The sequence below is a fragment of the Schistocerca piceifrons genome, chromosome 5 (assembly GCF_021461385.2).
Source record: "Schistocerca piceifrons isolate TAMUIC-IGC-003096 chromosome 5, iqSchPice1.1, whole genome shotgun sequence".
Lineage (NCBI taxonomy): Eukaryota > Metazoa > Arthropoda > Insecta > Orthoptera > Acrididae > Schistocerca > Schistocerca piceifrons.
Genome location: NC_060142.1, coordinates 147,956,647 through 147,963,376, shown reverse-complemented (window position 1 = coordinate 147,963,376; position 6,730 = coordinate 147,956,647). Strand labels below are relative to the sequence as shown.

General features: G+C 46.7%; 1 pseudogene; it reads right to left on the bottom strand.

Moving 5' to 3' along the window:
• Nucleotides 1–515: 515 nt before the first annotated feature.
• Nucleotides 516–633, bottom strand: LOC124799587 (annotated as a pseudogene).
• Between the last annotated feature and the right edge of the window lie 6,097 nt (nt 634–6,730).

Here is a 6,730-nt window from a genome sequence, read left to right as displayed (position 1 = left end):
CAATGTAACTGACTGATAGCAGTTATTTACCCTTAAATACGAAAATTAAATCCAAACAAGCGGCAACACTTACTTTTTTTTCGAATAAACGTTGCAAGTAGCTCGTCACATGTACGCGTACGCTATACTGCTGAAGTACAACTACTGGAGACGCTTGAAGTACGAGTATTGGTTCTGCAATCTCAATGGCGTGGCACCTGTCTTTCACATTGCGGTCAATATCTAGCAGAGTGCATGATGTAACCAATGTCACCCCAGAACGTAACATTTGATAATTATTCGCTGCATCTAAAACTAAAAAACTAAACTCCTCCCGAACAAGCCATGAATGCCCAACGGTACTGACCGGCCACCGTGTCGTCCTCAGCCCACAGGCGTCACTGGATGCGGATATGGAGGGGCATGTGGTCAGCACACCGCTCTCCCGACCGTATGTCAATTTACGAGACCGGAGCCGCTACTTCTCAATCAAGTAGATCCTCAGTTTGCCTCACAAGGGCTGAGTGCACCCTGTTTGCCAACAGCGCTCGGCAGACCGGATGGTCACCCATCCAAGTGCTAGCCCAGCCCGATAGCGCTTAACTACGATGATCTGACGGGAATCGGTGTTACCACTGCGGCAAGGCCGTTGGCATTCGCTGCATCACTTAGCAATTTGGCCACACTGCAGTCACCATGGTAGCCATCACCAAACTAGAGACTGATGTGGTACCCGACAGATTTCGCCACTCAGTTATTCAGTGAGGTTATGGACGTGCCCATTACAGTCTGTTCGTTATTATTTCTGAACAATAACAGATATATCACATTTTCAGTCAGCAGTAACAGGTGCATATTGGTTGGAGCAGTCCAGCATCGACTACCATAACACGAAACTACACGTTCCTATACGACCACATGAAAAATGAAGCGATTAGCTCTTGCTGGGGACGTACTGCATAGTCCTGCACTTGCACGTTACGACATAGGACCTTCATCTAACCACTGGTTTAATACATGCTTCACTGTCGTCTTTCCAAGCCCTGCACGAGCCGAAACGATACTAACAAATCCACTGGATACCGATTATTGTGCCCTATTTGTAGTCACTCATATGCCGACATTGCTCCCTTTGAGCGCGACTGCACGTTTGCAGCTGGTTTAACTGTCAGGCAAGACGGTCTAGCGGTAAAGCGCATGACTGGAAACAGAGACGTCGCGATATTGAATCCCGGTGGGACCAGGAAGTTTCATTTGCCTTTGGCCTAGTCTTCATCTCTCAGCGATGCGAGAATTCACCAGGAACGATACGTGGTTCGGATTCCACGTTAAACTGTAGGTCCCTCTCCCCAGTTGAATCACAGGGGTAGATTATGAACATACAAGCCACAGAAGTGCTGTCCAATTCAAAGATTTGCATCCAGCTCTTCAGCCACAAGGAATTCTTATTATTATCATTATTTACACTGTCTGCTCTTCACTGGATGGACCTAATGTAACATTCTTTCTGCTCACATAAGTAGGGAGGCTACTGGTGTGCGCTTTCACTATTTCTCTACGATGTTTAACAGCTATTGCTGGTACACCCCTTTGAGTATGGATTTGTTCGTGTCATTCATTCTATGAGTTAGACTTTTCGCAATTATCGTTCTATAAACTAAAAGGAATGCAGCAGTAAGACTGAGGATGTAGCCATCTCACTCGCCTTAAGCCCTTTTAAACGATCGACTAATTTTTTACTAGTCTACTTGAGACAAGTGAGTGTACTGCAGTGCTCCTGGTGTTCTATTCCTGTACTGAGTCTGAGTGGTCAATTTCGTTTACATGCCAGCGCCAAAACTTTGCGTGTTGTTAGTGCTGTCTGCTGTGCACTTTGGCACCTAAACGCTGAAAGTGAGGTTATGAGGGACTATCCTTTTGCACATAAAGCGAGACATAGTAACAAAGTGTAGGAACAGGCGATGTAACTAGAGTTTATTACTGACCAAAGCAAAATTCATAGTACATGTTCTTGTCAAAAGTCATGTGGTACAATTGAAACGTCCCCTTTGAACAATTTTTACATGACTGTGCTTAAACTAACACACACTATTTTTTAGCGCAACGCAATCTGACTTTCAAAAATCCCTACAAAAGAATGGCCCTGACTAACATTAACCTATACGTTTCACAAATCACTTACCTCACAAAAATCTTCGTTACTCGAACTACTGCAATACAGCGAGCGCCACTACTGCCAGCTAAATAAAAGATTCAAACTACTGAAGGCACTAACTACTGATAGGTATAGTTAGCAAATGAAAGATTTTGATAGAGGACAAACAATGTATTTACCTTAATAATGTTGAAAAGTCATAATATACATAGCAGTTCATGACATCCAGTCTTACAAATTTCAAAACTCCGCCATCTCTCTCACCACATCCACCACTGCTGGCGGCTCACCTCCAATTGCCGAACGCTATGCGCTGTTAACATCCAGCTGCCCAACACTACAATGGCAGACAACAATGCAAACAAACCACAGACTGCACACAGCACAGCCAGTGGTTTTCATACAGAGCGCTACGTGACGTTACCAATAAGAAAACCTAAACAGCCTGCTTACACAATCTCTACACTCCCGAGAACTGAAAGATTAGGATAAGTGTTGACCGAACGTTTCAGATATATACATTTATTTGCTCGAGAAAATACGTACTTTGAAACACACCAAACAAACGCTAGGATGCAGTGAATAATGGCTTTTTACTTTAACTTTTGTATTTTGTTTTCTTTGTAAGTCCCATATAACATAAGAAATTATTTTTCTCGTCAAATAATACCTACTTCTCCATTGTTGAAAGAACTGTAATCAAAATGCGTTCATCTGTCTATATTCTTATTCACGCATAATGTGGGTTTTTTCTCAGTTAAACGTCAGTATCATTTTACTGTAAGATATTTCGTCTCTCTTGTAGGAGAATACACAGACGCAATAGACCCCGTCTGTGAGCATGCTGAATATGTATCAAACTCGGAAATTGACAACTCCATACTCGGTAAAATCTACGGATAATTCACGTTTCGACAGACTCGCGATAGGGCAGTCTGCTGATTTACACGCGGTCACGAAATGCGCACGGACTTCGAGTAGTCGATTTTGACCAAAAAGTTGCCCCTGTAAAACGGTCTTCATGAACACGACGATCACGCTATTGCGCACGTGGACTTAAATTACCACAGTCGCTTCATCGTCACTCGGGTGACAGAAATACGCACTATTGGTACGTCCCTTATGACGGACACCGTGTCGCATGGTCTAGTTTATGAAGACAGAAAGGATACTCAGACATTGTCTATAAGAATGATCTGACTATTTCAGGTTCTGAACGCCACATGTATGGAAGTTAAAACTGCCGTCGTGATGTCATCGGCGCATATAAGGCGCGAATGGCGTCTTAGTATAGCCATCCACGCTGCGTTCACCTGATTCCAAATGCCTATCTGCGGTGGTTGGCAATAGGTCACTGCGCTGCACCCGCCGTTTCACTGTATCCCACACATTTTAGATTGGCGATATGGTCACCTGGCGGGCCAGGGCAAAACGCTGTCATCCTGTGAGAACAAGGAGGCACGTGTTTGTGCAGCAACATGTGGTCGTGCATTGCCTTGTTGAAAAATCCCTACGGGTCGCAGGATGTCATTCACGTCACACTGGTCAAAGCGCCCTGGACACGCGCCAACTGCGATTTCTGGTTGTACCCAATAGCACCCCACATCATATGGCTTTGAGTTGGCAATGTACGTCTTGTATGAACGCAGTCACTGTGATGCCGCTCCCCATGTTCGCGGCGAACCAAAATGCGGCCATCATTTTCAAACAAAGAGAACCTGGAGTCGTCCGAAAACACCATCTGATGCCATTCCTGCCCCCAGTGACGTCGTTCCATATACAGGGCTATTACAAATGATTGAAGCGGTTTCATAAATTCACTGTAGCTCCATTCATTGACATATGGTCACGACACACTACAGATACGTAGAAAAACTCAAAGTTTTGTTCGGCTGAAGCCACACTTCAGGTTTCTGCCGCCTGAGCGCTCGAGAGCGCAGTGAGACAAAATTGCGACAGGAGCCGAGAAAGCGTATGTCGTGCTTGAAATGCACTCACATCAGTCAGTCATAACAGTGCAACGACACTTCAGGACGAAGTTCAACAAAGATCCACCAACTGCTAACTCCATTCGGCGATGGTATGCGCAGTTTAAAGCTTCTGGATGCCTCTGTAAGGGTAAATCAACGGGTCGGCCTGCTGTGAGCGAAGAAACGGTTGAACGCGTGCGGGCAAGTTTCACGCGTAGCCCGCGGAAGTCGACGAATAAAGCGAGCAGGGAGCTAAACGTACCACAGCCGACGGTTTGGAAAACCTTTCGGAAAAGGCTGAAGCAGAAGCCTTACCGTTTACAATTGCTACAGGCCCTGACACCCGATGACAAAGTCAAAAGCTTTGAATTTTCGGCGCGGTTGCAACAGCTCATGGAAGAGGGTGCGTTCAGGGCGAAACTTGTTTTCAGTGATGAAGCAACATTTTTTCTTAATGGTGAAGTGAACAGACACAATGTGCGAATCTGGGCGGTAGAGAATCCTCACGCATTCGCGCAGCAAATTCGCAATTCACCAAAAGTTAACGTGTTTTGTGCAATCTCGCGGTTTAAAGTTTATGGCCCCTCTTTCTTCTGCGAAAAAAACGTTACAGGACACGTGTATCTGGACATGCTGGAAAATTGGCTCATGCCACAACTGGAGACCGACAGCGCCGACTTCATCTTTCAACAGGATGGTGCTCCACCGCACTTCAATCATGATGTTCGGCATTTCTTAAACAGGAGGTTGGAAAACCGATGGATCGGTCGTGGTGGAGATCATGATCAGCAATTCATGTCATGGCCTCCACGCTCTCCCGACTTAACCACATGCGATTTCTTTCTGTGGGGTTATGTGGAAGATTTAGTGTTTAAACCTCCTCTACCAAGAAACGTGCCAGAACTGCGAGCTCGCATCAACGATGCTTTCGAACTCATTGATGGGGACATGCTGCGCCGAGTGTGGGAGGAACTTGATTATCGGCTTGATGTCTGCCGAATCACTAAAGGGGCACATATCGAACATTTGTGAATGCCTAAAAAAACTTTTTGAGTTTTTGTATGTGTGTGCAAAACATTGTGAAAATATCTCAAATAATAAAGTTATTGTAGAGCTGTGAAATCGCTTCAATCATTTGTAATAACCCTGTACTATTGCCGTCTAGCATGTTTCTGCACATTCGTCAAAGGTAGTGGGAGAAGTGGACGACCAGTAGTAAATCATGCCATAATAAACGTCGATGAACTGTCACACCTTACAGTGTACGATGTGTTGCATTGTTCCACTGTTGTGCCAGAGACGAGGAGGAAGCAGATCTATCCTACAATGCCATTCGGATGAGGTGTCAATCCTGTCGGGGACTGGCCTCAGTGGTGGGCCTGACTCATATCATCGTGTTCTACGGCCTTCCGTGACCCATTCAGCACACACCCGTCGCACTGCCGCAATTCTTCGCCCTACACAAGTAGCAATATCCCGGATGGATGCATCACATTCTCTCATGCTAATAATGCGCCCTCTTTCAAATTCACTGACTTGACGGTACGGATCGCGTATAAGTCTTCGTGGCACCTAGCACGTCTGCTCAAATCACACTGATCCATTACCTTCGGTTTATATCGGCGACGAGAACCGCAGGCACTTTTCACCGATATGTATTATTGCACAGCGATGTGTATGTTGACCTCGAATCCGCGGGCCGACATGGTTCAACTGCTAATCATTTCTGTGGCTTACGAGGAGTTACTGGACCATTGTACCCCCTTCAGTGAACTCACTGGACTGCTGATAGCAATTTGTAACTCATGAGTGATCCATCCCGCTGATTTCATCCTTTTTTTTTCAGTCATCCTCACAATACTCGACGGTCCCTTCCCGTCATTATATCACGTCTGCTGTGGTTGTTCCTTCGTGTTTCCACTTAGCATTCATATCACCAACAGTTTCAGAAGGACTGAAGTAATGCTGATGGCTATGTTACTCACGTTAGAAGTTACTGAGCTCTCCTAACAGACCGATCCTGCTGTTATTGCCTCTCTTCCGACAATACAATGCGCCCCGCTTCGTTTTATACACTCCTGGAAATGGAAAAAAGAACACATTGACACCGGTGTGTCAGACCCACCATACTTGCTCCGGACACTGCGAGAGGGCTGTACAAGCAATGATCACACGCACGGCACAGCGGACACACCAGGAACCGCGGTGTTGGCCGTCGAATGGCGCTAGCTGCGCAGCATTTGTGCACCGCCGCCGTCAGTGTCAGCCAGTTTGCCGTGGCATACGGAGCTCCATCGCAGTCTTTAACACTGGTAGCATGCCGCGACAGCGTGGACGTGAACCGTATGTGCAGTTGACGGACTTTGAGCGAGGGCGTATAGTGGGCATGCGGAAGGCCGGGTGGACGTACCGCCGAATTGCTCAACACGTGGGGCGTGAGGTCTCCACAGTACATCGATGTTGTCGCCTGTGGTCGGCGGAAGGTGCACGTGCCCGTCGACCTGGGACCGGACCGCAGCGACGCACGGATGCACGCCAAGACCGTAGGATCCTACGCAGTGCCGTAGGGGACCGCACCGCCACTTCCCAGCAAATTAGGGACACTGTTGCTCCTGGGGTATCGGCG